This window comes from Staurois parvus, unplaced genomic scaffold (assembly GCF_062004578.1).
Source record: "Staurois parvus isolate SC_StPar_1 unplaced genomic scaffold, SC_StPar_1.0 ptg001545l, whole genome shotgun sequence".
NCBI lineage: Eukaryota > Metazoa > Chordata > Amphibia > Anura > Ranidae > Staurois > Staurois parvus.
Genome location: NW_028319341.1, coordinates 118,541 through 129,746, shown reverse-complemented (window position 1 = coordinate 129,746; position 11,206 = coordinate 118,541). Strand labels below are relative to the sequence as shown.

General features: G+C 44.2%; 1 protein-coding gene across 1 annotated transcript in view; it reads left to right on the top strand.

Moving 5' to 3' along the window:
- Positions 1-5,529: 5,529 nt before the first annotated feature.
- LOC149435312 (dnaJ homolog subfamily C member 13-like) overlaps positions 5,530-11,206 on the top strand; it is a gene marked incomplete at its 3' end in the record, with an annotated part of 119,176 nt that continues 113,499 nt past the window's right edge. The window contains exon 1 of the mRNA XM_089662798.1: positions 5,530-5,782. The remainder of the gene's footprint in view (positions 5,783-11,206) is intronic.

Below are 11,206 nucleotides of genomic sequence, written 5' to 3'. Positions count from 1 at the left end.
TTCCGCTATAAAAAAAAAGACTGACAATTTTGAGGAAAAAAAACAATATTTTGGGCTTTTTGCTATAAAACATGTCCAGTAAAAAAAAATTTAAAAAATCAAATTTAGTCATAAATTTCTGCCAAAATGCATTCTGTGACATGTCTCTGCTAAAAAAAAAAAACCCAATATGTGTAAATTAATTGGTTTACGTGAAAGTTATAGCGTTTACAAATGGCGGGAAAGATACTGGGATTTTTATGGGGTTTTTTCATACTAATAATGGCGGCGATCAGGGACTTATGGCGGCGATCAGGGACTTATGGCGGCGATCAGCGACTTATGGCGGGACTGCGGCAGACATTCTGACATTGGGGGGTACTGACTTGGGGTCATTGACATCCCCAGTGACACCAACACAGTGATCAGTGCAAAAAAAAAACACTGACACTGTACTAATGGCACAGGGGAAGAAGGGGTTAAGTTTATTTTTCAGGGAAGGGTTAACTGTGTGAGGGGAGTGTTTTACTAGGGGGCGGGGGTGTGTACTGCACGGGACACCGCTGATCGGGAGAAACTCTTCTGTCCCAATCAGCTTCTCCTGGAGCTGTCAGGGAACTGACAGAAAGCACAGCTACTGCAGCTGTGCTCTCTGTCAGCTATTGCCGCCGATCGCCGGGACATAGCCGGTAACGATCGGCTGTGACCCGGCGACTGATATCCGTGGCTGTGATCGGCGGGACAGGTAGGGCGGCGGCGCGCCTCATGCGCGCCCCCTACCTGTTTACAAAACACACGTTTTAAAACTTGGTTTTGCCTGCCCGTGTCGCCCTGCCGCCGCATTTCTACAGTGGCTGGGCAGCATGTGGTTAATGGCCAGCATAAATTAATATTGTGGACATTAGGAATGGGCTTGATTTTTTGAGTCAAACGTAAATTCGACTCAAACATCGGCCGTTCGTGTGTTTGTCGAACACACAAATGGTAAGGGCATTCGGTGGACTGCCGCGCCCCACAATGCACTGCGCTCTCACAGTGCATTGTGGGAACCATGATTAGTCAAAGCAATGCACCTGACCACAGGTCAGGTGCAATGCTTTGGCCCACCACAGCACAATTGAGATGAGCTAGCAGTGATGTCACCCAAATGTCAGATTGCTGTGAGTGTTCAGCGGTTGTGGATGGGTCTGCAGGCATTGGGATTTTTTTCTATTTCGGAGAGTCAGCGTCATTGTGACAACACTGGACGCTGTGATTGATGATGGATTACAACGATGGAACCATTTTTTTGCCTTATTTTCTCAAAGGATTTTTTTTTGTTCCATTAAAGAATTTTTTCAAAAGACTGGTCTCTTTATTTTTTCTAAATGTAACCCTTTAGTGAATGGGTAGGGGTAAAAATATCCCTTACTCATTCACAAGGGGGGGCAGCATCAGGGTGCCCCCTTATTTAAAGGGGTACTCTGATGCTAATGAGCCCCCCCTGCCTGCAGACCCCCACAACCAACAGGCCAGGATTGTGGGGAAGAGGCACTTGACCCCATCAGCATGCCGAGGGCACATGGCCTGGTAAGCTGCATGGGGGGAGCTCGATCGCCCCCCCCCCCACATTCCTGCTCTGCCCAGGCTGTGCTTAGAATAAGGGTCTGGTAGGAATTTAGGGGGATCCCATGCTTTTCCCCCCAATTTTTGGTGGTTGGGGTTCCCCTTAAAAAACCTACCAGGTCTAAAGGGCCTGGTATGGCTTTTAGGGGGAACCCCAGACACTCTTTTTTTTTACTGTGGGGTCCCTCCTGACTTTCCTACCAGTATGGATTACGGGGGAGGACCCCATGTTATTACATTGTTCTATACATTGTACAGATGTGCACATTTTCAGGTAGTTTAACCACTTGCCTACCAGGCACTTATACCCCTTTCCTGCCCAGGCCAATTTCCACCTATCAGTGCTGTTGCACTTTGAATGACAATTGCGCGATCATGCAGCACTTTATCCATATGAAATTTTTATCATTTTTTTCTTTTGGTGGTATTCAATCGCTACTGGGTATTTTCTTGTTTGTGCTATAAGCAAAAAAGTGTAAAATATTGGAAGAAAAAAAGTTTTTCTTTGTTTCTATTATTAAATTTTGCAAACAGGTAATTTTTCTCCTTCACTGATGGGTGTTGATGAGGCTGCACTTTTCTACACGGGTTTTTGACGTGTTTTGTTCAGCTCTTTTCTTTTTATGTTAAAGTGGAATTTGTTTTTGTCGCTGGACAGAATAAAAATGCAAAATGCAGCAAAAACGCACTACCATGCATTGCAGCAGCTTCTCTATTGAACTCTATTGTAGTAAAAACGCTGCTTTTTTCTTTTAAAAAAGTCCCTGACCCTTTCCAAAAAAGCAGCAGCTCAAAAAAGCATGGATGTGAACATGCTCCATAGGAAACCATGTGAAATGGACTGTAGTGCGTTTCTGCAAAAAGCACTAAAAAAATGCTTTTGTGTGAACGGAGCCTGGGGCATGTTTTTTTAAGCTGCGTTTTCCTCCCTTGGAGCAAAGTCCTGTGTGCTTGAAGTACACAAAATGGTACATTAGAGGATGTGCTACACCTCTGTACAAAAGAAACAAAGCATAAAAAAACAAAAAAAAAAACATCTAAATGCATATGCAAAACATGACTTCACCCCTGGTTCACACCAATGAATTTTTTTTCTACCCAGCAACAAAACATTGTCCAAAAAAGAACGCAAAATGCAGCAAAAACGCACTACATGCATTTCATCAGCTTCTCCACTGAACTCTATTGTAGCAAATTCAGTTTTTAGTGTTTAAAAAAGTCCCTGGCCCTTTCCGTAAAACAAGGGTATAAAAATGCAAAGCACAATGCAAAAAGCATTCACAAATGCATCAAAAGCAAAAAGCATAGGTGTGCCCCAAGCCTAATGCAGGCCAAAGACGAGTCGAAAATCGGCTGATTTTTGCACCGTTAGTGGGTTAATTGATCGGCTGTTTTTCGGGGTTTTGGCACATTTTTTTTATTGGTAAAGTTGGAAAAAAAATCGTCCGATTCTTCCCGGCAATGATGGGCAAATCAGCCGATCTTTTTACCGAAAACAATCTGCGCATGAGCCGTGACCTGCAAGAAGAAGAAAAAGAAGAATAAGAAAAAGAAGACAAAGAAAATGAAGAAGAAAAAGAAGAATTCCAGTCTGCTATTATATTTGACATGAAAAAGTATTACGGTTGCAACAATGTATCTATTTGTATCCAAATAAAAACATCTGTATCCGAAATGGATACAAATGGATACATTGTTGCAACCGCAATACTTTTTGTTGTCAAATATAATAGCGGAGCTCTCTGCAAGGCACAGAAGTAATTAAATGCCGTCCGTAGACGGGACAAAAATCGGCTGATTTTTTGTTACCGTTGGTGGTAACGTCGGCCTATTGAACGACCGATTTTTCATTTTTTTTTTTCAAACGACCGTTTTTTGACCCGTCCATGGCCTGCATAAGGCTCTGTTCACACCTATGCAGTTTCCATTTTGTCCGTTTTGCAGTGCTTTTCGCAGTTTGCATTTTTTGTAAATGGGTTTTTGTCGCGTTTTGTTCAGCTCTTTTCTTTTTATGTTAAAGTGGAATTTTTTTGGTGGAATGCAAAACGCGGCAAAATTGCACTACCATGCATTTCAGCAGCTTCTCCATTGAACTCTATTGTAGTTAAAAATGCTGCTTTTTGCTTTTAAAAAAGGCCCTGACCCTTTCCAAAAATGCAGCAGCTCAAAAAAGCATAGATGTGAACATGCTCCACAGGAAACCATGCGAAATGGACTGTAGTGGTTTCTGCAAAAGCACTAAAAAAAACGCTTTGGTGTGAACGGAGCCTGAGGCATGTCTTTTAAGCTGGGTTTCCTCCCTTGGAGGAAAGTCCTGTGTGCTTGAAATACACAAAATGGTACATTAGAGGATGTGCTATACCTCTCTACAAAAGAAACAAAAGCACAAAAACAAAAAAAAAAACAACTGCATATGCAAAACAAAACTTCACCCCTGGTTCACACCAATGAATTTTTTTTCTACCCAGCAACAAAACATTGTCCAAAAAGAATGCAAAATGCAGCAAAAACGCACTACATGCATGTCATCTGCTTCTCCACTGAACTCTATTGTAGCAAATTCAGTTTTTAGTGTTTAAAAAAGTCCCTGGCCCTTTCCGTAAAACAAGGGTATAAAAATGCAAAGCACAATGCAAAAAGCATTCACAAATGCATCAAAAGCAAAAAGCATAGGTGTGCCCCAAGCCTAATGCGGGCCATAGACGAGTCGAAAATCGGCTGATTTTCGCACAGTTAGTGGGTTAATTGATCGTCCGTTTTTTGGGGTTTTGGCACTTTTTTTTATCGGTAAAGTTGGAAAAAATCATCCGATTCTGCCGATCGGCCGATTTTCCCGGCAATGATGGGCAAATCGGCCGATCTTTTTACCGAAAACAATCTGCGCATGAACCGCGACCTGCAAGAAGAAGAAAAAGAAGAATAAGAAAGACAAAGAAAATGAAGAAGAAAAAGAAGAATTCCAGTCTGCTATTATATTTGACATGAAAAAGTATTACGGTTGCAACAATGTATCTATTTGTATCCAAATAAAAACATCTGTATCCGAAATGGATACAAATGGATACATTGTTGCAACCGCAATACTTTTTGTTGTCAAATATAATAGCGGAGCTCTCTGCAAGGCACAGAAGTAATTAAATGCCGTCCGTAGACGGGACAAAAATTGACTGATTTTTTGTTACCATTGGTGGTAACGTCGGCCTATTGAACGACCGATTTTTCATTTTTTTTTTTCAAATGACCGTTTTTTTGACCCGTCCATGGCCTGCATAAGGCTCTGTTCACACCTATGCAGTTTCCATTTTGTCCGTTTTGCAGTGCTTTTCGCAGTTTGCATTTTTTGTAAATGGGTTTTTGTCGCGTTTTGTTCAGCTCTTTTCTTTTTATGTTAAAGTGGAATTTTTTTTGTGGAATGCAAAACGCGGCAAAATAGCACTACCATGCATTTCAGCAGCTTCTCCATTGAACTCTATTGTAGTTAAAAACGCTGCTTTTTGCTTTTAAAAAAGGCCCTGACCCTTTCCAAAAATGCAGCAGCACAAAAAAGGATAGATGTGAACATGCTCCACGGGAAACCATGCGAAATGGACTGTAGTGCGTTTCTGAAAAAGCACTAAAAAAAACGCTTTGGTGTGAACGGAGCCTGAGGCATGTCTTTTAAGCTGGGTTTTCCTCCCTTGAAGTACACAAAATGGTACATTAGACGACGTGCTACACCTTTGTACAAAAGAAACAAAACTAAAAAACAAAAAAAAAACCACATCCTGGACTTCACTTTTTCCCACATCAAACATGGCAGCCTACAGAACCCGGACACTTCCGGCTGTCCCCTCTACGTCATGCCAGTCAGCTGACAGTCGCCTGACAGGTACCGGGAGGGGGGTGGAGGCAGGCTGTCAGGCTTGCCGCTGCACATGCGTACTACACTTGGGATGTGGACTGGAGGACCGGGGGAGGGGAGTAAACATGGCGGCGTCCAGCGATAGTCTGTGAGTCAGGCATAGACGGACGGTGCCGTGACAGAGACCGGAGAGGGGGGGAAGGAGGGTGTACGAGCTCTCCGGGACTGAAGCCCCCACCTTGCTTCAAGAGGAGGAGGGACCGTGCACCGCTATTAGGGCGGGAAGGGGCGGGGACACAGTCCCTGGTACAACGCGGCTGTGTGGTGGTGTCGTGCTGCTCCCTACTCTATATGCAGGTACATGTGTGTGTGTCCTCCCTCATAGAGAGGGCTGAGGGTGTGCCTGGCTATAGGGAGCTGCTCTCCATCTCTACCATTCATCACTAGAGGATGGACTGGGCTGTCTATAGGACTGTTCATACAATGACAGGTTACTGCATTGCTGTCCTATGAGGTGCTGGCTGTGTGTTCTATGGGTGTATGGTCATGTAGATGGCTGCAGGCATGCTTCCTATTCCTATAAAGGGGAATATCCCTTGATCCTCCTGATCAGCCTGCTGCTTTCTGAGTTTTCTGCTGCTTGGTCCCCCCTGATATCATCGCTCATGTCACCCTCCATTGTGATCAGGGACTTCACTGTACCTGGACATATCCGGGTCTACCATAGATGTGCAGTGACAGTACTGGTACAAAGAGAGGATTCTTTTACATGTGTTTTCACTTTTGTTTTAAATACACGTCTTTGTGTTATTAAAGCAGAGCTCCACCCAAAAGGGGAAGTTCCACTTTAAGGACTGCTCCCCCGCTCCCCATTAAGGATTGGCATCTTTTGGGGGGTGGGTACCCAAATTTGACGGGTACCCGCTCCCACTTCCGGTCTGATTTAAAAGCCACTTCCGGTCTGATTGCCTAGGCCAGTTGTAGGCAACCTGAGAGCCGCAGGACTACAAGTACCATCATGCCTCTGCAAGTCATAGCTGTAACTGTCAGTTTTGTAATCTTTGCAATGCCTCATGGGAAATGTAGTTCTACAACAGCTAGAGAGCCACAGGTTGCCTACCCCTGGCCTAGGCGATTGGAAGCGGAAGGTGTCTTCCCTCCCTGTAGTCTTTTGGGACACGTGACAGGTCCCAGAAGACTGCAGACCATTCACAAAGTGCCTCACTACTTGCTCATGCGCAGTGGGTACCCAGCTATGAAGCCGCAAGCTATCGCAGCCAGGTGCCCACAGTGGAGATGCTGGCCTCCTGGACGGCCAGTGAAACGTTCTGTGGCAGGGACACCACGGGACCGAGGGACAGGTAAGTGGCTGTTTTTTAAAGGTCAGCAGCTACAGTCTTTGTAGCTGCTGAGTTTTATTTTTTTGGCAGCGTGAGTGGAACTCCGCTTTAAAGTCAAAGTTTACCTTTTGAGTGTAATGGACTGTGCAGATAAGGCCCCCCCCCCCAGTAGGTTAAAGCGGAGCTCCACCCAAAAGGGGAAGTTCCGCTTGAAGGGCTGGTCCACTGAAAATTGGCATCTTTGGGAAGCGGAGGGGGATGCCCACTGCGCATGTGCGAGGAGCGCTGCGCCCTGTGAATGGTCCTGTAGTCTTCTAGGACCTGTCATGTATCCCAGAAGACTGCGGGGAGGGAGGACAACCGCCAGGGGTGTCAAACTGGCGGCCCTCCAGCGATTGCCAAACTACAAGTCCCATGAGGCATTGCAAGATTGACAGTTACAAGCATGACTCCCAAAGGCAGAGGCTGATGGGACTTGTAGTTTCATTGTGGTTTCACTGTAGTCCTTCAGAATTTCTAGTATTAATGTGTTTACACCCCTTTAACACCTGATAGATAAATGCATGTACTAGCTATTTGGATTTGAGCACAGGTATATCTTGTTTGTGTGCATCCATAGACACACACAGCGCAACTCGACCACCTCCCCCGCTCCCTCTTCACAGTATGTGACTGAGAGCAGTAGGAATCTGTCGAGTGGACTTATTAAAAGCAAATAGACTGTGCACTTTGCAAGTGCTCCGGAGCTTAGTAAATGAAGGGAAGCTCAGCTGACTTTTATAATTCAATCATGTGCAAGCAATAATGCTTTTTTTGTTTACTTGCATGTTATTGGATATTCTTTGCAAAGTGAAGCTTCATCTCATTTATCTAAGCTCTGGAACAACTACACTTACAAAGTGCACAGTCTATTTGCCTTTAGTGAATCCTGCTCTGAGTCTCCTATGAATCCAGGAGGAGAGAGCAGCATGGCTGCAGCCGGGGACAGCGCTGGCGCATAAGAGGACTCAGTTAAGTGTTTAGGGATGGGGGCAGAGGGGAGAGAACGTGTATTGGAAGGTTTTTTTACTTTAATGCAGAGAATGTATTAAGGTTAAAAAAAACCTTTTGAGTTTTGAACCATTTAAAACCTAAGTGTATATATAAAAGAAAAATCAGAACAAGGGACATAACTTATAGTCAGTAGAATGTGTCCCATTTGTTGGATACCCTTCTGTTAGTAGAAAGTCTCTTCTGTCCCTCCCCATCCCCTGCCTCTGTCTCTGTAAACTTCTGGTGGGGTTAAGAGAACTAACAGGATGTCGTAGGCTCTCATCAAGAGTGCCCGAATATGCCTGCCCTTTCCATCCAACTGCTCCGTTCATAGTTCTAGTACATCTTCTATGAATAAAAGAGGATCCAAGAATAGAGGGGGGCAGCTTTCAATCCTCCACCCCTCCTCCATTCATAGCTCCTATCTTATTCACAGAAGCTGTAGTACAACTTTTGGATGAGAGAATGCTCTCTTCTGTAATGCTGGGAGTGAACATCCTACCTCTGGCACTTCTTGCATCAAGGCAGGACATGGGAATGATATTAATGGGAGTTTTTCACATAGTCTTCAGTGGTGCCACAAATGGCTTCCATGTATGGCAGTTACTTTAAAGGCCAAGTCCACTTTAAATAAAAAAAAAAAAAAAATTAATACACATATGCAAGGAAATAATGTGCATTTGTTTTCAAATGGAGCCTGCAAAACATTGCACCTGTGATAAGTGGATCTGGGTGCACTGACAGTTTTCTACAGACCCTTCCTCCAGCTCTCTGTCCGTATAAAGTTAGCTGCAGAAAGTGTCAATGGACCACATGTGTGGTGATTACCGCATTCATGTTCTATTGATAGTAGTTTAATCATTTGCAGATCTCTGTGAATGAAAATGGTTGTAAACCCTTATGACGTGACTGGCCTCAGGGGATACACAGAGATGGCAAATCCTCTACGTAAGTTGTACCTGTGTATCTGTAGCCATCTTTCCCTTGCATCCATTCAAAGTGCAGATATTACAGAGGATTTCTCAGCTCTGAAAAGCAGGGGGTGGGGTAAGGAGAGCTCTGAGAGCTGATTGGAGGGATGGGACACGACCCCCCCATACAAAGGAACAGAGCTGGGGCTGTCAGTCACAGGCTGTGCCCTCTCTTGTCACCATTTTTCTCTTGGTGTCAGGAAAACGTGTCAGAAGAGACTTATGCTTATATCAGAGGAATGAAACAGCAGATAGAAATGATGCTTGGTGCTCAATAGAGACAAGTACACACTATAGAGGGATATGCTTTGTACATATTTCACTTCTGATGTTTACAACCATTTTAATGACATACCTGTGCAGGCGGAGCCCCACGCAACCGTGCTGGTTTTAAAAGTCATTGTAGAAAGTACTCCCCTTTAGAGGGTGCAGGTCTGCAACAGAAGCGGATCTTACCTTTCCATGCAAGGTCTCCTAAAATAGTGATTTATAAAGTAATATGATCATTTGATTCGCTGTACAGACAAGGGTGGATTATACACAGATAAAATGTTTCCAACAATGGATACACATGCTTCAGGCCTCATGCACACGGGCTTTGAATATAACTATGCTCCAAATGAGCTGGATTTTTCATATCAGCACTTTGCGGGAAAAAATGTCATGTAAGTAGGTTTGTACACGTTTGTGCACAAATGCATTGCTCTTCGTGACTAAGGGTAAAACAAATCTAAATGCCTAAACAAAATTTTGAAATGCTGAGGTGTTGGAAAAACTCTACATATCATCACAATTTGTGTATCCAGGTGGATTATACCTTGTGTTTTTTAGGACAAATTGGGCTTTCTTTTGGTGGTGAATGGTAACAGATATCTCCTGATTTGGTTTATTTTTTTTCCCTTTTATTATCAATGGAAAACTGGCCCAAATTGTAAACACATTTAGCTGTATATTTCTTGCTACTACCATTACCTACCACTAAAGAATAACCCAAAATAAATGTTCCTGCTCCTGGCGATCACAGCGATACCACATATGTGTATGTTATTTTGTTGTTTGTACCCGTAGTAGGGCCCAGAAACAATAGTGCACATTTTGCTTTTTTTTATCCTAGCTAAAACACACTGATACTACTTTTAAAAATGCTTTTATAAATAAAAACCTGTTCAAAATGTACTAATCATGACCTTTGACCATGAACTTGACTTGACCCTAACATTAGCCTTGGCACTGACCTAGATCTAACATTGTTCTAGGTTTTTTTTTTGTTTTTTTACTACACACTTTTGTTTACATTCTCCCTGCATGATAGAGAGAAACAATGTTTCTTTTCCCTATTCAGAGAGAAATAAGACATGGGTGAGGTGATAGCCAAGCAGAGGCTATCACAGCGATCAGGTAATCTGGAACTGGGAGTCCCGGGTCCTGATTGTTTGTTAGTACAGGACCTGGGCATCCCAATGACAGTCCAATATCTGTTCTGAGAGTGCACTGTGGGGCAGGGAGTACCAGCGATCAGGACCTGGGCATCCCAATGACAGTCCAATATCTAGTCTGGGAGTGTGCTATGGGGCGAGGAGTCCCAGGTCCTGATCGTTGGTACAGGACCTGAGCATCCCAATGACTCCAATATCTGTTCTGGGAGTGCACTGTGGGGCGGGGAGTCCCAGGTCCTGATCGTTGTACAGGACCTGAGCATCCCAATGACTCCAATATCTGTTCTGGGAGTGCACTGTGGGGCGGGGAGTCCCAGGTCCTGATCGTTGGTACAGGACCTGAGCATCCCAATGACTCCAGTATCTGTTCCGGGAGTGCGCTCTGGGGCGAGGAGTCCCAGGTCCTGATCGTTGGTACAGGACCTGGGCATCCCAATGACTCCAGTATCGTTTCTGGGAGTGCGCTCTGGGGCGAGGAGTCCCAGGTCCTGATTGTTGGTACAGGACCTGGGCATTCCAATGACTCCAGTATCTGTTCTGGGAGTGTGCTGTGGGGTACACTCCCAGCACAAATACCAATATGCATATATGCGGCCCTGAGTTCTGTAGGGCCACATACATGCGTACTGTCAGTGTATAAGGGGTTAAAATAATCTTAAATGCCTGATGAACATGGCCACAGAAGTTAACACAGAACTGTGTTTAGAGGCAGAAAAAAAATGTATGCCTGTAAAAGTGGTAATTTGCATGCCCATGTGCATGGATCACATCAGGCTTGATCAGTAAGAGCTTGCAAACAGTGTTGAAGTTTACTTAATGCAGTTATTTAGTCACCTCGGAAAAAAAAAAATAAAAGTCAGCAGCTACAAATACTGAACCTTTTAATAAACACTTGCCTCTCCCAGAAGGCTGCACACAGGAAGGGGGAAAGAAAATGTCAAGCTTGGATTGCCTAAGGTTATGCGGGGGGAAGTAGGAGTACCCCCACCCTCGGAAAAAAAA